At 38.4% G+C, this 23,652-nt stretch overlaps 1 pseudogene; it reads right to left on the bottom strand.

Moving 5' to 3' along the window:
- Window positions 1–23,652, bottom strand: part of LOC110289048 (vomeronasal type-2 receptor 116-like) — a 48,933-nt pseudogene that overhangs the window by 5,532 nt on the left and 19,749 nt on the right.

Raw genomic sequence — 23,652 nt, 5'->3', positions numbered from 1 at the left:
TCGGTTAGCAAGAACTTTATTGAGGATTTTTGCATCAATATTCATAAGGGATATTGGTCTGAAGTTTTCTATCTTTGTTGGGTCTTTTTGTGGTTTAGGTATCAGAGTAATTGTGGCTTCATAGAATGAGTTGGGTAGAGTACCTTCTGTTTCTATTTTGTGGAATAGTTTGTGAAGAACTGGGATTAGATCTTCTTTGAAGGTCTGATAGAACTCTGCACTAAACCCATCTGGTCCTGGGCTTTTTTTAGTTGGGAGACTGTTAATGACTGCTTCTATTTCTTTGGGGGATATAGGGCTGTTTAGATCATTAACCTGATCTTGATTCAACTTTGGTACCTGGTATCTGTCTAGGAACTTGTCCATTTCATCCAGGTTCTCCAGTTTTGTTGAGTATAGCCTTTGGTAGAAGGATCTGATGGTGTTTTGGATGTCTTCAGGATCTGTTGTTATGTCTCCTTTTTCATTTCTGATTTTGTTAATTAGGATGCTTTCCCTGTGCCCTCTAGTGAGTCTGGCTAAGGGTTTATCTATCTTGTTGATTTTCTCAAAGAACCAGCTCCTTGATTGGTTGATTCTTTGAATAGTTTTTCTTGTTTCCACTTGGTTGATTTCACCCCTGAGTTTGATTATTTCCTGCCGTCTACTCCTCTTGGGTGAATTTGCTTCCTTTTGTTCTAGTGCTTTTAGGTGTGTTGTCAAGCTGCTAATGTGTGCTCTCTCTAGTTTCCTTTTGGAGGCACTCAGAGCTATGAGTTTTCCTCTTAAAAATGCTTTCATTGCGTCCCATAAGTTTGGGTATGTTGTGGCTTCATTTTCATTGAACTCTAAAAAGTCCTTAATTTCTTTCTTTATTCCTTCCTTGACCAAGGTATCATTGAGAAGAGTGTTGTTCAGTTTCCACGTGAAGGTTGGCTTTCTATTATTTATTTTGTTATTGAAGATCAGCCTTAGTCCATGGTGATCTGATAGAATGCATGGGACAATTTCAATATTTTTATATCTGTTGAGGCCTGTTTTGTGACCAATTATGTGGTCAATTTTGGAGAAGGTACCATGAGGTGCTGAGAAGAAGGTATATCCTTTTGTTTTAGGATAGAATGTTCTGTAGATATCTGCCAGATCCATTTGATTCATAATTTCTCTTAGTTTCACTGTGTCCCTGTTTAGTTTCTGTTTCCATGATCTGTCCATTGGTGAAAGTGGTGTGTTGAAGTCTCCCACTATTATTGTATGAGGTGCAATGTGTGCTTTGAGATTTACTAAAGTTTCTTTAATGAATGTGGCTGCCTTTGTATTTGGAGCATAGATATTCAGGATTGATAGTTCCTCTTGGAGGATTTTACCTTTGATGAGTATGAAGTGTCCCTCCCTGTCTTTTTTAATGACTTTGGGTTGGAAGTCAATCTTATCAGATATTAGAATGGCTACTCCAGCTTGTTTCTTCATGCCATTTGCTTGGAGAATTGTTTTCCAGCCTTTCATTCTGAGGTAGTGTCTATCCTTTTCTCTGAGATGAGTTTCCTGTAAGCAGCAAAATGTTGGGTCTTGTTTGTGTAGCCAGTTTGTTAGTCTATGTCTTTTTATCGGGGAGTTGAGTCCATTGATATTAAGAGATATTAAGGAAAAGAAATTGGTGTTTCCTGTTATTTTTGATGTTAAAGTTGGCATTTTGTTCTTGTGGCTGTCTTCTTTTAGGTTTGTTGAGGGATTACCTTCTTGTTGATTCTAGGGCGTGGTTCCTGTCCTTGTATTGGTTTTTTTCTGTTATTATCCTTTGAAGGGCTGGATTCGTGGAGAGATAATGTGTGAATTTGGTTTTGTCGTGGAATACTTTGGTTTCTCCATCTATGTTAATTGAGAGTTTGGCTGGGTATAGTAGCCTGGGCTGGAATTTGTGTTCTTTTAGTGTCTGTATAACATCTGTCCAGGATCTTCTGGCTTTCATAGTCTCTGGTGAAAAATCTGGTGTAATTCTGATAGGCTTGCCTTTATATGTTACTTGGCCTTTTTCTCTTACTGCTTTTAGTATTCTATCTTTATTTAGAGCATTTGTTGCTCTGATTATTATGTGTCGGGAGGTATTTCTTTTCTGATCCAGTCTATTTGGAGTTCTGTAGGCTTCTTGTATGTTCATGGGCATCTCTTTCTTTAGATTTGGGAAGTTTTCTTCTATAATTTTGTTGAAGATGTTTGCTGGTCCTTTGAGTTGAAAATCTTCATTCTCATCCACTCCTATTATCCGTAGGTTTGGTCTTCTCATTATGTCCTGTATTTCTTGGATGTTTTGAGTTAGGATCTTTTTGCATTTTCCATTTTCCTTGATTGTTGTGCCGATGTTCTCTATGGAATCTTCTGCACCTGAGATTCTCTCTTCCATCTCTTGTATTCTGTTGCTGATGCTTGCATCTATGGTTCCAGATTTCTTTCCTAGGGTTTCTATCTCCAGTGTTGCCTCATTTTGGGTTTTCTTTATTGTGTCTACTTCCCTTTTTAGGTCTAGTATGGTTTTGTTCATTTCCATCATCTGTTTGGATGTGTTTTCCTGTTTTTCTGTAAGGACTTCTACCTGTTTGATTATGTTATCATGTTTTTCTTTAAGGATTTGTAACTCTTTAGCAGTGTTCTCCTGCAATTCTTTAAGGGATTTTTGTGCTTCCTCTTTATTGTCTTCTTCCTTTTTAGCAGTGTTCTCCTGCATTTCTTTAAGTGTGTTATTAACGTCCTTCTTGAAGTCCTCTATCATCATCAGGAGATATGCTTTTAAATCCGTGTCTAGCTTTTCCGGTGTGTTGGGGTGCCCTGGACTGGGTGAAGTGGGGGTGCTGGGTTCTGATGATGGTGACTGGTCTTGGTTTCTGTTAGTAAGATTATTACGTTTACCTTTCGCCATCTGGTAATCTCTGGGGTTAGTTGTTATCGTTGTCACTATTTAAAGATTGGAGCAGAAGCTGTGTTCCACTCACCAGCAGTCCCAAAATCCTGCGGCGGGGGTCGTGGGTAGCTGGCGGGTGTCAGGCAACCCTGCGCTCCCGCTACCCTGGCGCTGACCCTGCCGGGTGAGGCCTGTGGCCCTACTCAGGCTGGTTTCTGCTTCCCTAACTAATGCAGTCTCAGGTCCCGCGCAATTGGATTGGAGCAGAAGCTGTGCTCCCCTCACCAGAAGTCTTAAGATCCTGTGGCGGGTGTTGTGGGCAGTTGGCGAGTGTCAGCAGACCCTGCGCCCCAGCTGCTCAGGTGCTTTTCTGACCGGAAGAGGCTTGTGGCCCTGTGTGGGCCGGATTTCTCTCTCCCCAACCAGAGCAGTCTCAGGTCCCGCGTGATTGGACTGGAGCAGAAGCTGTGTTCCACTCACCAGCAGTCCCAAAATCCTGCGGCGGGGGTCGTGGGTAGCTGGCGGGTGTCAGGCAACCCTGCGCTCCCGCTACCCTGGCGCTGATCCGGCCGGGTGAGGCCTGTGGCCCTACTCAGGCCGGTTTCTGCTTCCCTAACTAATGCAGTCTCAGGTCCCGCGCAATTGGATTGGAGCAGAAGCTGTGTTCCACTCACCAGCAGTCCCAAAATCCTGCGGCGGGGGTCGTGGGTAGCTGGCGGGTGTCAGGCAACCCTGCGCCCCCGCTACCCCGGCGCTGATCCAGCCGGATGAGGCCTGTGGTCCTACTCAGGCCGGTTTCTGCTTCCCTAACTAATGCAGTCTCAGGTCCCGCGCAATTGGATTGGAGCAGAAGCTGTGCTCCCCTCACCAGAAGTCTTAAGATCCTGTGGCGGGTGTTGTGGGCAGTTGGCGAGTGTCAGCAGACCCTGCGCCCCAGCTGCTCAGGTGCTTTTCTGACCGGAAGAGGCTTGTGGCCCTGTGTGGGCCGGATTTCTCTCTCCCCAACCAGAGCAGTCTCAGGTCCCGCGTGGTTGGACTGGAGCAGAAGCTGTGTTCCACTCACCAGCAGTCCCAAAATCCTGCGGCGGGGGTCGTGGGTAGCTGGCGGGTGTCAGGCAACCCTGCGCTCCCGCTACCCTGGCGCTGATCCGGCCGGGTGAGGCCTGTGGCCCTACTCAGGCTGGTTTCTGCTTCCCTAACTAATGCAGTCTCAGGTCCCACGCAATTGGATTGGAGCAGAAGCTGTGCTCCCCTCACCAGAAGTCTTAAGATCCTGTGGCGGGTGTTGTGGGCAGTTGGCGAGTGTCAGCAGACCCTGCGCCCCAGCTGCTCAGGTGCTTTTCTGACCGGAAGAGGCTTGTGGCCCTGTGTGGGCCGGATTTCTCTCTCCCCAACCAGAGCAGTCTCAGGTCCCGCGTGGTTGGACTGGAGCAGAAGCTGTGTTCCACTCACCAGCAGTCCCAAAATCCTGCGGCGGGGGTCGTGGGTAGCTGGCGGGTGTCAGGCAACCCTGCGCTCCCGCTACCCTGGCGCTGATCCGGCCGGGTGAGGCCTGTGGCCCTCGAGAACTGGTCTCTCAAGGTCTGTAAAATTGTTGTAGAATTTGGGTGGGAATTCTATTGAATCTAGAGATTTCTTTTAGCAAGATGTCTGTATTGACTATGTTAATCCTCCTTATCCATGAGCAGGAAAGATCATTTCAATTTCTGTCATCTTCATCAATTCCTTTCTTCATCAAAGTCCTAAAGTTCTTGTCATACTGGTCTTTCACTTGCTGGCCTATTGCTACAAAAAGATATTTTATATTACTTGTGGCTACTGAAAAGGGTGTTGTTTCTCAAATATTTTCTTAGCTTAGGTACTGTTTGTTGAAAAGAGGGGTACTTAATTTTTGGACTTTATTTTTTGAAGCAGTTTTGTAAAGGTGTTTTTCAGCTTTAGAATTTCTTTGGTAGAATTTCTGGGTAACATATTATTTTATTTTATCATCTGTGAATAGTATTTCTTCCATTCCAATTTGTGTACCCTGATTTCCTCTAGTTGAATTATTGACCTAGCTAAAACTGCACTATTATATTGAATAGCTATGTAGACAGTGCGAAACTCTGTCTTATATCTGATTTCAATTGAATTTTAATAAATTAGAAAAACTTAATAGTTTCTATCCACTAATTTAATCGTGGCTGGAGGCTTGCTGTATATTGTGTTTACTATGGATAGGGACTCAACTTGTATCCTGGATTTGTCTAAGACTTGTAACATGAAGTGGTGTTGGATATTTATAAAGAATTTTTCAGCATCTAGTGATATAACAAGTGATTTTTTTTCTTTCAGTTTATGTATATGGTAGAATACCTTTACAATTTTTTATATATTGAACCTTCCCTGCATCCCTGAGATGAATCCTATATGATGATGATGGATGATGTTTTTGTTGCCATCTTGTACTGAATTTGTGAAAATTTTAATGATTATTTTAGTATCAATGTGCATTAGAGAAATTATTTGATAGTTCCCTTTCCTTGTTGAGTATTTGTGTGATTAAGTATTGAGGTGACTGTGGCCTCATAGAATAGAATGTGTGTGGAAATATTCCTTTTGTTTCTAATTAATGGAATAGTTTGAGGATTATTGGTATTAACTCTTCTTTGAAAGTTTGTTAGAATGCTGTGCTAAAACCATTTGGTCCTGGGCCTTTTTGGTTGGAATACTTTTAATGACTGCTCCTATTTTCTTAGAGGTTATAGGGATGACTAAATAATTTCTCTGATATTGATTTTATTTTGGCGAGTGGTATCTATCTAGAAAATTATCCATATGGTGTAGATTTTCATATTTTATTGTATGAATTCTTTGGGAGTAGGACTTAATTATTCTTTGAATTGCATCAGTGTCTGACAAAAGCCAGTCTTGGCTTGAAGATGGGTTTCTGAGAAAAGTGGTGCCTGAGAGTGCCAAAAAGGATGACAGGAAGTCAAATCACAAGTTCCAAGCTGATAGATTATCTTTAGCTTGAGATGGCTCACTGGGCAGGCTTCTATATATTGCTCTTCAGTCTATAGTTTGCTCATGACAGGTTTCTCCAAGACATCTGTCTGTTTGAGTCAGCTCTCTCTTGCTATAAAATATTTGTAAATACTCTCTAAATAGCTCATAGATTTTCTAAGCAAAGTGATGAAAGCTTCTATAAAAAATTCATGGATTTTCTAAACAAGTCAGAAATCCCGTTAGAGAGAACCAAATAAACTTATTTAAAAAAATTGGGTACAGAGCTAAACAAATATTTCTCAACTGAGGTATAAAATAGGGCAAAGAAGAACCTAAAAAGTGTTCAACATCCTTCTTGATCAGGGAAATGAAAATCAAAGCAACCCTGATAATCTATCTCATACCAGTCAGAAAGGGGAAGATCAAAAACTCATGTGACAAGCCGGGCATGGTGGCGCACGCCTTTGAGCCCAGCACTCGGGAGGCAGAGGCAGGTGAATTTCTGAGTTCGAGGCCAGCCTGGTCTACAAAGTGAGTTCCAGGACAGCCGGGGCTACACAGAGAAACCCTGTCTCGAAAAACAAAAACAAAACAAACAAACAAAAAAAAAAAACAAAAACAAAAACAAACTCATGTGATGGCAGACACTGGCAAGGCAGTAGAGAAAGAGGACCACTCCAGACTTCTCACCAGAGAATATGAAATCCAGAAGAACTCATAGTTCTGAGTGCCTCAAAAACAAAACAAAACAAAACAAAACAAAACAAAACAAAACAAAACAAAACAAAACAAACAAAGAAAACTGGTGAATGCATACACTAGCAGCTTGGCAGCATACCTAAAAGCCCTAGAACAAAAGGAAGCAAATTCACCCAAGAAGAGTAGACTGCAGAAAATAATCAAACTCAGGGTTGAAATCAACCTAGTGGAAAGAAAAAGAACTATACAAACAATCAACCCAACCCTCTGAGAAAATAAACAAAATAGATAAACCTTTAGTTAGACTAATTAGAGGACACAGCGACAGTATCCTAATTAACAAAATATGAAATGAGAAGGGAGTCATAACAACAGAACCTGAGGAAATCCAAAAAATCATCAAATCCTACTACAAAAGCCTACACTCAACAAAACTGGAATAACTGAATGAAATAGACAATTTTCTAGATAGATAACTAGGGATCAAAGTTAAATCAGGATCAGATTAATGATCTAAACAGTCCTATATACACTAAAGAAATAGAAACAGTCATTAATAGTCTCAAAATCCAAAAAGCTCAGGACCAGAAGGTTTAATGCAGACTTTCAAAAATTCCTGAATAGAACAGCAATGGCTTGTGCTGTAAGATAGAGAATTAACAAATGGGACCTCAAGAAACTGCAAAGCTTCTGTAAGGCAAAAGACACTGTCAATAAGACAAAAAGACCACCAACAGATAGGGAAAGTATCTTTACCTATCCTAAATTATATAGAGGACTAATATGAAATATATATAAAGAACTCAAAAAGGTGGACTCCAGAAAATCAAATAACCCCATTAAAAATGGGGCTCAGAGCTAAACAAAGAATTCTCACCTGAGGAATACTGAATGGCTGAGAAACACCTGAAAAAATGTTCAGGATCCTTAATCATCAGAGAAATGCAAATCAAAACAACCCTGAGATTTCACCTCACACCAGTCAGAATGGGTAAGATCAAACCACAAAACATCCAGGAAATCCAAGACACAATGAGAAGAACAAACCTACGGATAATAGGAGTGGATGAGAATGAAGATTTTCAACTCAAAGGTCCAGCAAATATCTTCAACAAAATTATAGAAGAAAACTTCCCAAATCTAAAGAAAGAGATGCCCATGAACATAAAAGAAGCTTACAGAACTCCAAATAGACTAGACCAGAAAAGAAATTCCTCCCGACACATAATAATCAGGACAACAAATGCACTAAATAAAGATAGAATATTAAAAGCAGTAAGGGAAAAAGGTCAAGTAACATGTAAAGGCAAGCCTATCAGAATTACACCAGATTTTTCACCAGAGACTATGAAAGCCAGAAGATCCTGAACAGATGCTATACAGACACTAAGAGAACACAAATTCCAGCCAAGGCTACTATACCCAGACAAACTCTCAATTACCATAGATGGAGAAACCAAAGTATTCCACGACAAAACCAAATTCACACATTACCTTTCGACGAATCCAGCCCTTCAAAAGATAATAACAGAAAAAAAACAATACAAGGACGGGAACCACGCCCTAGAAAAAACAAGAAGGTAATCCCTCAATAAACCTAAAAGAAGACAGCCACAAGAACAGAATGCCAACTTTAACAACAAAAATAACAGGAACCAAAAATTACTTTTCCTTAATATCTCTTAATATCAACGGTCTCAACTCCCCAATAAAAAGACATAGACTAACAAACTGACTACACAAAAAAGACCCAACATTTGCTGCTTACAGGAAACTCATCTCAGAGAAAAAGATAGACACTACCTCAGAGTGAAAGACTGGAAAACAATTTTCCAAGAAAATGGTATGAAGAAATAAGCCCGAGTGGCCATTCTAATATCTGATAAGATTGACTTCCAACCCAAAGTCATCAAAAAAGACAAGGAGGGGCACTTCATTCTCATCTAAGGTAAAATCCTTCAAGAGGAACTATGAATTCTGATATCTATGCTTCAAGTACAAGGGCAGCCACATTCATTAAAGACACGTTAGTAAAGCTCAAAGCACACATTGCACCTCACATCAAAGTAAATGGTGAGAAGTTTGAAGCAATCCCACTAAAATCAGGGACTAGACAAAGCTGTCCACTCTCTCCCTACCTATTCAACATTGTACTTGAAGTCCTAGCCAGAGAAATTAGACAACAAAAGGAGGTCAAAAGGATACGAATTGGAAAGGAAGAAGTCAAAATATCACTTTTTGCAGATGATATGATAGTATATATATGTGACCCTAAAAATTCCACCAGAGAAATCCTAAGCCTGATAAACAGCTTCAGTGAAGTAGCTGGATATAAAATTAACTCAAACAAGTCAATGGCCTTTCTCTACACAAAGGACAAACAGGTTGAGAAAGAAATTAGGGAAACAACACCCTTCTCAATAGCCACAAATAATATAAAATACCTAGGCGTGACTCTAACTAAGGAAGTGGAAGATCTGTATGACAAGAACTTCATGTCTCTGAAGAAAGAAATTAAAGAAGATCTCAGAAGATGGAAAGATCTTCCATGCTCATAGATTGGCATGATCAATATAGTAAAAATGGCTATCTTGCCAAACGCAATCTACAGATTCAATGCAATCCCCATCAAAATTCCAACTCAATTCTTCAACGAATTAGAAAGGGCAATCGGCAGATTCATCTGGAATAACAAAAAATCTAGGATAGAAAAATTCTTCTCAAGGATAAAGGAATCTCTGGTGGAATCACCATGCCCGACCTAAAGCTGTATTACAGAGCAATTGTGATAAAACTGCATGGTACTGGTATAGTGACAGACAAGTAGACCAATGGAATAGAATTGAAGACCCTGAGATGAACCCACACACCTATGGTCACTTGATCTTTGACAAGGGAGCTAAAACCATCCAGTGGAAAAAGACAGCATTTTCAACAAATGGTGCTGGCACAACTGGTGGTTATCATGTAGAAGACTGCGAATTGATCCATTACTATCTCCTTGTACTAAGGTCACATCTAAGTGGATTAAGGAACTCCACATAAAACCAGAGACAATGAAACTTATAGAGGAGAAAGTAGGGAAAAGCCTCGAAGATATGGGTACAGGGGAAAAATTCCTGAATAGAACAGCAATGGCTTGTGCTGTAAGATTGAGAATCGATAAATGGGACCTCATAAAATTGCAAAGCTTCTGCAAGGTAAAAGACACCGTCAATAAGACAAAAAGAACACCAACAGATTGGGAAAGGATCTTTACCTATCCCAAATCGGGTAGGGGATTAATATCCAATATATATAAAGAACTCAAGAAGGTGGACTCCATAAAATCAAATAACCCCATTAAAAATGGGGCTCAGAACTGAACAAAGTATTCTCACCCGAGGAATACGAAATGGCAGAGAAGCACCTGAAAAAATGTTAATCATCCGTAACCATCAGGGAAATGCAAATCAAAACAACCCTGATATTCCACCTCACACCAGTCAGAATGGCTAAGATCAAAAATTCAGGTGACAGCGGATGCTGGTGAGGATGTGGAGATAGAGGAACGCTCCTCCATTGTTCGTGGGATTGCAAGCTTGTACAACCACTCTGGAAATCAGTCTGGCAGTTCCTCAGAAAATTGGACATAGTACTACCGGAGGATCCAGCAATACCTCTTCTGGGCATATATCCAGAAGCTGTTCCAACCGGTAAGAAGGACACATGCTCCACTATGTTCATAGCAGCCTTATTTATAATAACCAGAAGTTGGAAAGAACACAGATGCCCCTCAACAGAGGAATGGATACAGAAATTGTGGTACATTTACACAATGGAATACTACTCAGATGTTAAAAAGAATGAATTTATGAAATTCCTAGGCAAATGGATGGACCTGAAGGGCATCATCCTGTGTGAGGTAACCCAATCACAAAGGAACTCTCACAATATGTACTAAATGATAATTGGATATTAGCCCAGAAACTTAGGATACCCAAGATATAAGATACAATTTGCTAAATGCATTAAACTCAAGAGAACGGAGACCAAAGTGTGGACACTTTGCCCCTTTTTAGTATAGGGAACAAAACACCCATGGAAGGAGTTACAGAGACAAAATTTGGAAGTGTGACGAAAGGACGGACCATCTAGTGATTGCCATATCCAGAGATCCATCCCATGATCAGCTTCCAAACGCTGATACCCTTGCATACACTAGCAAGATTTTGCTTAAAGGACCCAGATATAGCTGTCTCTTGTGAGACTATGCCAGGGCCTAGCAAACACAGAAGTGTATGCTCACAGTCAGCTATTGAATTGATCACAGGGCCCCCAATGGAGGAGCTAGAGAAAGCACCCAAGGAACTAAAGGGAACTGCAACCCTATAGGTGGAACAACAATATGAACTAACCAGTACCCTAGAGCTCTTGTTTCTAGCTGCATATGTATCAAAAGATGGCCTAGTCAGCCATCACTGGAAGGAGAGGCCCATAGGACTTGCAAACTTCATATGCCCCAGTACAGGGAAATGCCAGGGCCAAAAAGGGGGAATGGGTGTGTAGGGGAGTGGGGGGTGGGTATGGGGGACTTTTGGTATAGCATTGGAAATGTAAATGAGCTAAATACCTAATAAAAAATTGGAAAAAAACCCAAAACAGAAAAAAAAACCCAAAAACAAAACAAGCAAAAAACAAAACAAATTAGAGAGAATGAACACAGATTTTTAAAAAATTTTCATAGCCTTTGTTTGTTTGTTTGTTTTTTGGTTTTGATTTTTGTTTTTGTTTTTGTTTTTGTTTTTGTTTTTGAGACAAGGATTCTTTTTGTAGCACTGGGTGTCCTGGAAATCACTCTGGAGATGAGGCTGGACTCCAACTCGATGCCTGTGCCATCCAGGTTCTGGTATTAAAGGTGTGCACCACCACTGTCCGGCTCTTAGAATTTAGCTCTTTTAGAATTTTTTTCTTACAAGATTTCTAACCGTGATTGGAAATCCCAAGAATTACTTAAAGAGATAACATAATGTTTTCTAGCTATTATACAGAAAATGTTGTCTGAAGAGAGAACATGGATCCTTTAGAATGTTTTCTGATTAAAATCAGAAAACCAAAGAATTGCTCTTAGAAATTTTCTAACAGTATTTCTAACTTGGTTAGAAAATCCGTGAAATTTTTATATTTGACTTTGGTCAGAAAGTCCATAAGCTATCGAGGGAATTCACAATTTTTTTATAGCAAGAGAGAGCTGTCTTGAACAGAAAGGTAGAGGGAGAGAAGGAGAAGGAGAGAGATGGAGAAAGAGAGATAGACAGAGACAGAGAGAGACAGAGACAGAGACAATGACAATGACAATGACAGAGAGAGAGCTGTCATGTGCAAAATACAAACCAAAGATTTATCTACAGACGGCTGTCTAGAGAGGCATCTCAAGCATAAGATATCCTGCTATCAGCTTGGAACCCACTATTTGATTTTAAGTCATGTTTTGCTGCTCTCAGACATCCCTTTCTGTCAGGAATCCCTCTCTAAGCCAAGGCTGGCCTATGTCAGACTCTGAAGAAATTCCAAGAATCATTAAGTTCTACTCCAAAAGCTGTCACTCCACAAAATTTGAAAATCTACACCAAATAGATAGTTTTCTAGATAGATACCACTCACACCAAAGTCCAATCAAGGTCAGGTAAATCTTGCAGACAATCTCATAACCTTTAAGAAAGTAGGAACCATTTTTAAATATACCAACCACAAAAACCTAGGTCCAGATGGTTTTAGCACAGAATTCTACCAAACTTTCAAAGAAGAGCTAATACCAATACTCCTCAAACAATTCCATTAAATAGAAACAGAAGTAACATTGCCACACTCATTCTATGAGGTCACAGTCACCCCAATACCTAAATCACACAAAGGCTCAAAAAAGGGGGGTACTTAAGACTAATTTCTCCAATACATCGATGCCAAAATACTCATTAAAATATTCACAAACTGAATACAAAATGGCATTAAAAACAGCATTCATCACTATCAAGTAGGTTTTTCTACAGGGATGCAGGGAAGGCTCATTATATAAGATTCTTTCAAGATATTCTATCATATAAACAAACTGAAAGAAAAAATAACATCACATGATCATCTCACTTGATGCTGAAAATATCTTTGACAAAATCCAATGTTCCTTCATATTACAAGTCTTGAAGAAATCCAGGATACAAGGTGGGTTTCTAAACATAATAAACAGAGTATAGAGCAAGCCAGTAGCTAAGAGGAGGTTAATGGAGAGAAACATCATGAAATCCTACTGAAATCAGATATAAAACAGAGCTGAATTCAGTCTCCCTATCTATTGCAGTTTTTGCTAGAGCATAAGAAAACTAAAGGAAATCAAGGGGATACAACTTTAAATGAGAGAAGTTAAAGTATGATTATTCACAGATGATATGATAAACAACATATGTGACCCCCAAAAATCTAGCAGAGAAATTGTACAGCTGAAAATCACCTTTACAAAAGTGGTTAAACAAAATAAATTCAAAATATTCAGTAGCACTTTCTAAAACAGTACCTAGGCTAAGAAAATATTAGGGAAACAACACCTTTTACAGTAGCTAAAAGTATTATGAAATATCTTGCTGTAACTATATGCATGCAAGTGAAAGACCTCTCTGAAAAGAAATTTAAGCCTCTGATGCACCAACCATATGAAGCTTAAAAATTATGAAGATCAAAATGTGGGTGTTTCAGTCCTTCCTAGAAAGGGAAACACCCTCATAGAATTATGGGGAGGGGCGATGGGGTAGCGAGTTTCCTGGAGGTGGGGAAACTGGAAAGGGAATAACATTTGAAATGTAAATAAAGAAAATATACAATTAAAAAAAGATGTTACGGAAGATCTTGGAAAATGGCAAGATTTCCCTTGCTCATAGATCAGGAGGATCAATACAGTAAACACAGACATCTCTCTAAAAGCAATCTGTAGACTTAATGCAATTTCCATGAAATTTTCTTCTTTTTTTCTTTTTTTCTTGTTTTTCTTCTTCTTCTTTTTTTAATTAGGTATTTTCCTAGTTTACATTTCCAATGCTATCCCAAAAGTCCCCCATACCCACCCCCCCAATCCCCTAACCAACCACTCCCCCTTTTTGGCCCTGGCATTCCCCTGTAATGGCGCATAAAAAGTTTGCAAGTCCAAAGGGCCTCTCTTTCCAGTGATGGCTGACTAGGCCATCTTTTGATACATATGCAGCTAGAGACAAGAGCTCCAGGGTACTGGTTAGTTCATATTGTTGTTCCACCTATAGGGTTGCAGTTCCCTTTAGCTCTTTGGGTACTTTCTCTAGCTCCTCCATTGGGGGCTGTGTGACCCATCTAATAGCTGACTGTGAGCATCCACTTCTGTGTTTGCTAGGCCCCCGGCATAGTTTCACAAGAGACAGCTATATCTGGGTCCTTACAGCAAAATCTTGCTAGTGTATGCAATGGTGTCAGCGTTTGGAAGCTGATTATGGGATGGATCCCTAGATATGGCAATCACTAGATGGTCCATCTTTTCGTCACAGCTCCTAATTTTGTGTCTGTAACTCCTTCCATGGGTGTTTTGTTCCCATTTCTAGGAAGGGGCAAAGTGTCCACACTTTGGTCTTCATTCTTCTTGAGTTTCATGCATATAGCAAATTGTATCTTATATCTTGGGTATCCTAATTTTCTGGGCTAATATCCACTTATCAGTGAGTACATATTGTGCGAGTTCCTTTGTGGTTGGTTTACCTCACTCAGGATGATGCCCTCCAGGTCCATCCATTTGCCTAGGAATTTCATAAATTCATTCTTTTTAATAGCTGAGTAGTACTCCATTGTGTAAATGTACCACAATTTCTGTATCCATTCCTCTGTTGAGGGGCATCTGGGTTCTTTCTAGCTTCTGGCTATTATAAATAAGGCTGCTATGAACATAGTGGAGCATGTGTCCTTCTTACCAGTTGGCACATCTTCTGGATATATGTCCAGGAGAGGTATTGCGGGATCCTCCGGTAGTACTATGTCCAATTTTCTGAGGAACCACCAGACTGATTTCCAGAGTGGTTGTACAAGCTTGCAATCCCACCAACAATGGAGGAGTGTTCCTCTTTCTCCACATCCTCGCCAGCATGTGCTGTCACCTGAATTTTTGATCTTAGCCATTCTGACTGGTGTGAGGTGGAATCTCAGGGTTGTTTTGATTTGCATTTCCCTGATGATTAAGGATGTTGAACATTTTTTCAGGTGCTTCTCTGCCATTCAGTATTCCTCAGGTGAGAATTCTTTGTTCAGCTCTGAGCCCCATTTTTTAATGGGGTTATTTGATTTTATGGAGTCCACCTTCTTGAGTTCTTTATATATATTGGATATTAATCCCCTATCCGATTTGGGATAGGTAAAGATCCTTTCCCAATCTGTTGGTGTTCTTTTTGTCTTATTGACGGTGTCTTTTGCCTTGCAGAAGCTTTGCAATTTTATGAGGTCCCATTTATCGATTCTTGATCTTACAGCACAAGCCATTGCTTTTCTATTCAGGAATTTTTCCCCTGTACCCATATATTAGAGGCTTTTTTCCTACTTTCTCCTCTATAAGTTTCAGTGTCTCTGGTTTTATGTGGAGTTCCTTAATCCACTTAGATTTGATCTTAGTACAAGGAGATAGGAATGGATCAAAAGATTAGTTCTCAACTTCATATGAAAAAATAGATCAAAGGTATATAAATCAATCCTGTATGGTAAAAGAACTTGTAGAATTACCACCACCCCTGATTTCAAGATATACTACACAGCAATAGTAATAAAACCTGGATGGTGTTTGCATAAAAGCAGACATGTGATCAATAGTGTAGAATCAATCACTACAATATAAACCTTCCCACCTATGGACGCTTGATGTTTGACAAAGAAGCCAAAATTATACAACGGTAAAAAGGAAGTATCTTCAACAAATGGTGCTGGTCTAACTGGATGTCTGGATGTAGAAGAATGAAAATAAAGCCATATTTATTACCCTGGACATAACTCAAGTCCAAATGGATCAGATAACTCTGCATAATATCTGTCACACTAAGTATAATAGAAGATAAATTGGAGAACTCCCTTGACCTCATTGGCACAAGAAACCACTTTCTGAACAGAACAATAGCCTAGGAAATAAAATCAGCAATTAATAAAATTGACCTCACGAAATGTAAAATCTTTTGCTAGGCTAAAGACATAATTAATAGGATAAGACAGGAGCCAGGAATATTGGAAAATGTATTCACTAACTGTACATTCAAAAGAGATCTAATATCTGAAATCTACTGAGAATTCAAGATATTAGATACAGCAAGTGAAATAAGACAATTAAAAAACAGGAAACAGAGCTAATCAGAGAATTCTCAATAGAGGGATCTCAAGTAAAATAATAAATTATGGGGAGAAAATGTGAAATAAAATCTTTTCAAAGAAATAGTTTTACATAAAAATTTCCTATGTCTAAATATACAATCTGATTAATGATTTAGATGTTTTATATGGTTGATTTACATTTTTCTGTTCCTATTCTGTAACCTAACTTAATTCTCATCATCTAGCTCCCTGGATTCAATTGCTCAATACAAGAAATATTTTCAGGACTGGTCCATTGATCATTCCTTGTGCACAAAGTCTTCAGCCAAGCTCACAATAACAAAAGGCAGTTCCACTCCAAGGTGCTCCAACACACCCAGGATTAGAGGATCAGTGGTGAGGAGGATACAACCTCTATCCCCAACACTGGGAGTAACTGGAATCAGTGGGACGCAGGCTCTCAGGAACTCTGCCAGACCAGTGGAACAGGTTTCTTTCACTCTGTCTGGGCAGGTGCCCTAACCATACCTTGGGCAGGATCCCAGGATATTGGTCAAACCAGGATTTCAAGGTCCCAAAGGCAGCTTGACTCCCAGGAGCTTGGACACACCCAGGATTTCAGGATCACAGGATCACAGAATTACAGGATCACAGAAAGGGCTTGATTCGGAGGAGTTCTAACACAGCCAGGATCACAGGATGAACAGTCAGACATAGCCAGGGCAGATACCACTAGATATAACCTGATGGCAGAATGCAAACATTGGATCAAAAGCAACAGAACCAAGATTGCTTAGCATTATCAGAACCCAATTCTCCCATCATTGCAAGTTCTGAATACACCAACACACTGGAAAAGCAAAACTCAGATTGAAAATCACTTCGCATGATGATCACAGAGGACATTAAGAAGGACATAACTTCCTATAAAAAAATTACAGGAGAACACAGGTAAAGAGCTAGAAGCCCTTAAAGAGAAAACTCAAAATCCCTTAAAGAGTTACAGGAAAACACAACCAAACATTTGAAGGAAATGTACAAAACCACCCAGTATCTAAATATAGAACCAGAAACAATAAAGAAATCACAAATGGAGACAACCCTGGATTAGAAAACCTAGGAAAGAGGTCAGAAGTCATAGATGCAAGCATAACCAGCAGAATACAAGAGATAGAAGAGAGAATCTCAGGTGCAGAAGATTCCAAAGAAAATGTTGAGACAACAGTGAAAGAAAATGCAAAAAGCAAAAGACTCCTAACCCAAAACATCCAGATAAATCCAGGACACAATGAGAAGACTAAACCTAAGGATAATAGGTATAGAAGAGAGTGAAGATTTCCAACTTAAAGGGATAGTAAATATCTTCAACAAAATTATAGAAGAAAACTTCCCTAACCGAAAGAAAGAGATGCACATGAACGTACAAGAAGCCTATAGAACTCCAAATAGACTCAATCAGAAAAGAAATAAAAAGAAAAGAAATTGTCACATAATAATCAAAACACCAAATGCACTAATCAAAGAAAGAATTTTAAAAGCACTAAGGGAAAAATATCAAGTAACATACAAAAGCAGACCTATTAGAATTGCACTAGACTTCTCACCAGAGACTATGAAAGCTGGAAGATCCTAGACAGATGTCGTACAGACCCTAAGAGAACACGAATGCCAACCCAGGCTACTATACTCAGCAAAACTCTCAATCACAGAAAACAAGATATTACATGACAAAACCAAATATCTTTCCACAAATCCAGTTCTACAAAGGATAATAGATGGAAAACACCAACACAAGGAGTGAAACTTCACCTTAGAAGAAGGAAGAAAGTCATCTTTCAATAAACCCACACAAACATAATTCCACCTCTAACAAGAAATTAACAGGAAGTAACAATCACTTTTCCTTAATATCTGTTAATATGAAAATTAATATTACAAACATATCCTAATCAATTTAGTTTCAAAAATATGAGGAATTAGAAATTTGTTGTCTATCATCCCAATGGTCACTCTAATTTGGTAATAGGAGTTTAGGTCCAATACTGTAAATTCCATATACACTTTCTGCTTGTTTGTACATGACAGGGTCTTGTTGTGTTCCACATAATGTTCTTGAAATCATGATTCTCCTATGTCAGCCTCTTTATTAGTAGGATTTATTTGATATCTCTAAACTATATTATGGTTTTCAGAACAGCTTATATATTTCAAAATTATTTATACAACCAAAAGAAATATAGACAATTAATTTGGGAGGTGACTTTTAAGGGAACAGGAAAGGGTGAGACTGAAGGCTTTGTTTGATATTTATAATTATTGTATCATTTTTGCAGAAGAGGACTTTATAAGTAACTCTTACAAAGTATTCTGAGATGAATGCTTTTCAATATCATCATAGCCAATGTACAAAAATCTTACCCTCACTTAACATCTGTGCCACCCTCCAAGAAGAAACATTGATCACTGAAACAGTTGATGAATTACTTCATGGATAGACCATCTTAATACACACAGTATTTCTTAAACGAATTTAACCTGTTCCCTGCATGCTGAAAATGATGACAATCACTCCAGCCAAATAGCTTTGATTATAGTAGGAAATCTGTATCCAAAAATCATGCTTACAATTCAATATTTGGTGCAGCAGAACTGTCAACTCTTAGCTTAACTTCTATGGAGGTAAAATTTTTGGTGATGTGAGGGACATTCAAATACAGCCTTATTACAATAACTCCAATGTCCAAATATTGTTCTTATTTTGTGTTTGTACCACAGTAAGAGCCAAGATTTATGCTCTACTAAAAACAAACAAACAAACAAAAAAGATTTTATTTATGTTCATTAAAAACCAATAGTAATATATTATTTTGAAATATCATACAGTTAATATATTTGGAGTTATTTGTAATCTATATTTATAAAAAGGTATGTTTTTCAGTATTGCTATAGACAAACATCTATATAAGACGGTTCAATTGATTGTTGTTTTATATCAAACAACTTTTATAATACTCATTTTTGTTGTTACAATATTTTATAACTTTTAACGAATATGATAAAAAATGAAAGGAATTGCATGATTTGAAGGATGGGTTCTCCAGGAGGAGTTGGGGTACAAAAGGGAAAGAAGAATGTGATGTATTTCAACATATTTAAAATATGTTTTGAAATGTTAACAATTTCAGATAAATTGAAATTATATATCTTTTCTCATCAAAATGCAATAAAACTTAAATGAAAGGAAGAAGAAATGCAGCCAAATAAACAGTCTCCCCCTCACTACCTGAAAAATAGAATTATTTTCACTGAATTCACTTTGATACAAGAATTTTCTATTGTGAACATCCTGGCCAAGAACTAACAATATTTTTACTTCAAAGTGTTTAAGTAGTTCATGTACATGTAGATATCCCAGGTTTATCATTCAACTAACATTCAATAATGCAGTTACATGACATTATTTCATTTTCCTAGTTGTCACTATATTATTCTATGTAATAAGTGTTAAATATTTTGTTAATACTGCTTATATGTCTTAGACACATTGGCATTGATGAGTTAATGATAATTATCACATTCTTTATGGTTTAAAAATATTCATCTGTATGGGTGACATCCCTAATTGAAATTTCAGAAGAGACCCAACTGGGAGCATAAATAAAATGTATAGTTATGGATAGATGTGATTCAAGACAGTAATAGGAAGATTAAATGAGGAGTGGAGAGAAGAGGTGAATACAGAAGGGACTATGGAAATGAACACCTAAATCTAGGGATCATGTGAAGTGTTGTATTTTAAAACAAGTACAGTTGAAATTACTTAAAATATAAACATACATGTAATAAAATTTAATTGGAATCACCAAACAATGATAAAGCCAAAATCCAAATGGATATCTCTATCCAGTAAATGAGAGCTGTGTTGTCAAATGAATTCCATATTATTTTTGGCCAAAGGGACCCCATCAGAACCCAAACAACCCTGGTTCTTGTCAAGGCTATTGGTTGCTCTACACAATAGGTGAAGGTAACAACCCATAAAGTACTGAGTATAGAGAAGTAAATCTAGAACCTTTACCACCATTGTCTAGTTTTCAGAGTACTCAGAGAAACTCAGCATACTACTAGAGGAAAAACGAAAACACCACACAAATTTGAACACTTCAGTCTATGATGGTGAGCTGCCTGCCAAATCTACTGGTAGAGCAGTAGGGCAAAATTTCTGGAAATAACAACCCATTATCTGATTCAAATAGAGGCCCACTTCATTATATGGAACCTGTGCCTAACAATACCTTGTTAGCCAAGCACCTGAGATTAGATAGGTAATAGACGTAGGAAAAAACTAAATACTACTCTTCAACAAAAGAAATACAGCACTGTAATCTATTTGTAATGAAATTCCTCTATACACATAGATCAGTGTTTTCACAGCTTTCATTATAAAAGTGTCCTCCTATTCTAGACAGAAATAATGGAGGCACACAGTTGAACAACGATCAGAGAATGACAGACTGAAACATTCAGCTCCAAAATTGGGATCTCTATAAAGATTGCTGACTGCAGGGCTTAGGGAAAACAGCAAGAAAGCATTCAAGAAGATTGTAAGAAAGAGTGATGAGGGAGGACACTGATGAAAGAAAGCCTTCTCTACATACCAGTATTTATAAGGTATGACATCAAAGAGAGACTGGCAACAAGTAAATGTGTGGTATATGTGTAAGCCAGACAAGGGCTTTGTGCAGTACTGGCAACTTTACACAAGCCCATCACTACCACAAAAGCTATTTTATATAATAACTGCTGGCCAAGAGAATTTTATTTTTCAATAGATTTCAACAGTGTGATAACATAAAACTTAAGAGTCATCCCCAGTGGCTGATGGTCAATACAAAATTAATTCTCTGGTATATTAGAAGGTATTATTGTCTCACAATGCTTTGTCTTGGCATTTTTTTAACCTTACAGGTCTTTGAGTACATGTTATGGTTTCTGATTTTTATTTTGGATGTCTAATTGAGAAAGTGTGTGTGTGTGTGTGTGTGTGTGTGTGTGTGTGTGTGTGTGTTCATATATATCTGAATGTGACTCTTGCAATTTTACTTTGGGTATTTCTTTCTTTCCTTCTCTCTTTATATTTTTTCATTTTATTCTGGTTTGTTGATTTTTCATTGCATTTATTATCATTATAAATTAGGGACCTTTAAGTATTCTAATGATAGATAGAAAGAAACAGTGTGGATTTGTGTTTGGGAAAATAAGGAGGAACTGAAAGGAATTTAGGAATGAAAACACACAAGAGTATATTCTATGAATCAAAATTACATTGACATTTCATCTTACATCTGTCAGAATGTGTAGGAACAACATCACAATTGGTAGCTCATTCTGACAAGGATCTTGAGTCATGAGAGCACTCTTCCAGTGTTGGTGGAAGAGCAAACTTCTACTGTCACTATGGAAATCAGTATAACATTTCTGCAGAAAGATGGAAACCAGTCTACCTCAAGATTCAGTGTAACTGCTCTTGGGAATATACCATAAGTATGCATCCTCCTCGTACCAGGACATTTGTTTAATCATGTGCTTTGCTGTTCTACTTACAAAAACAAGACACTGGAAATAACCTAGATATACCCCAACAGAAGAATGAATAATGCAATATGATACATTTACATAATGGAGTATTAATACTCAGATGTTAAAAATGATATCATGAAATATTCAAACAAGTATATGGAGGTAGAAAACATAGTGCTGAGTAAGGTACACAAATTTTAGAATGATAACTATTGTATGTATTTGTTTATGGGTTTATATTAGCTGTTAAAACATTGTAATAAAAATAAATGTTATATTGATTAGGAATAGAGGAAATGGACCAGACAATCCTATAGATCTCCATAGGAGGAAAGAAGTTTTTTGATGGACTGAGTCAAGGGGGATGAAAAAAGGATGAGTATGTAGGAGGTGGGAGGTGAGATGGAATTGAGGGAGTTAATGAGAAGGATAGCTGGAAATGAAGGGCACTGAAGGGACAATATGGAAACCTGATGCAACAGAAACATCCTATAATATATAAAGGTGATGCTAATGATGACTCCATATAATGAGGGAAACAGAAAGTTATTGGCCATCTCTGGTTAACAAATGAAGCTATGTGTACTGTTACTGTGTTTCATGAATATGAGTTGTTGGCTTAAAAGATCAATTGAAATCTGAACCCCACCCCCCAAAAAACCAAATCAAGTCTGTTGATAAGATAATAGGTTACTCTGCAAAAACTGACAGCAAATTCCCACTGCTCAAGATAACAGCACAACTCATCAAACATTGAGCGGTAGGACAACCCCTGCTGCAGATTGTGGAAGACCCACATGAAGACCAAGTTGCACTTTGGCTACATATGTACTGGGGGCCTTAGTTTATCCAATGCTCACTTTTTAAACCACAATTTTTTTTGTTTCTTTTATTGTACATTTTCTTTATTTACATTTCAAATATTATCCCATTTCCTTCTTTCCCATCCAGAAACTCCATATCACTTACCACGTAATCCTGCTTCTATAACCTTGCTCCTCCAACCACCCATCTAATCTGGATTACCTGCTTTTGTATTCCTCTACACTGGGGCATAGAACCTTCACAGGACCAATGGCCTCTCTTCCCTTTGATGCTGGAGAAGATCATTCTTTGCTACATATGTGACTGGAGCCTTGGGTCACTCCATGTGAACTCCTTGGTTGGTGGTTTAGTCCCTGGGAGCTCTGGGGTGGTTTGTTTGGTTGATAATGTTGTTATTCCTATGGGGTTGCAAACAGCTTCAGCTCCCTCAATTTTTTTTTCACTAACTCCTCCATTGGAAATCCACTGCTCAGTTCAATGGTTGGCTGAAAGTATGCTCTGGCACAAAATAACTCATCCATGTTTATCCTGCCCAAAAACTATGCTAGCATGTTGGTAGTATAAACCTTGAGGGAGAAATCAAACAATCTCTGATTTGACTCCATGGGATTGAATCCATTCCTGACACTATTTGAGCAAACCAGGAACCAGCGATTAGATAAATCAAAGACCTCAGGTAAAACCAAAAATACTCTTATCAAATTGTGACTTCCTTGTTCATAGATCAATGCAATCCTCAGCCATCACCAGAGATGCTTCATTTTTTATTCTTACAACAGAAAGTAGTAAATACAGAAACACAATCCAGATAAGACACACACACACACACACACACACACACACACACACACACAGAGTGAGTGAGAGAGAGAGAGAGAGAGAGAGAGAGAGAGAGAGAGAGAGAGAGAGAGAGAGAGAGAGAGAGAGAGAACAATCGACAGCTGACAGCTCCAGGTGAGGTGTCTCTCCTTCTATTCCTTCCTCTCAAAGATCAGAACACTCCATAGAAGTTGTAGCAAAAGTGCATGGGAGTCAGATGAGACAGAGGACACCAGAAGAACTACCCGTTCTACAACAAATATGCAATGCTTACATGAACACGTAGATACTGCAACAGCAATTACAGTACCACGCAGGTCTGCACTAGGTCCTCTGCATATATAGTGGAGCATTCATTTTAGGGACTTTATGGGACCCTTATGCAAGTGAGTCTCTGATTCTTGAGTGCTCTCTTCTATTTTTCTACTGTGTTTTCCTCTAGAGCTTCAAAATGTTTGAAAATATTTTTATAATTTATTTTATTCTATTTTGTGTTATATCACAGAAACATGTTCAGTTCTAATGAGAGACAG

Source organism: Mus caroli, unplaced genomic scaffold (genome assembly GCF_978045245.1).
Source record: "Mus caroli unplaced genomic scaffold, Mus_caroli_1 scaffold_8, whole genome shotgun sequence".
Lineage (NCBI taxonomy): Eukaryota > Metazoa > Chordata > Mammalia > Rodentia > Muridae > Mus > Mus caroli.
The sequence above is the reverse complement of the archived record's forward strand: the minus strand, read 5'-3'. Positions and strand labels throughout refer to the sequence as shown.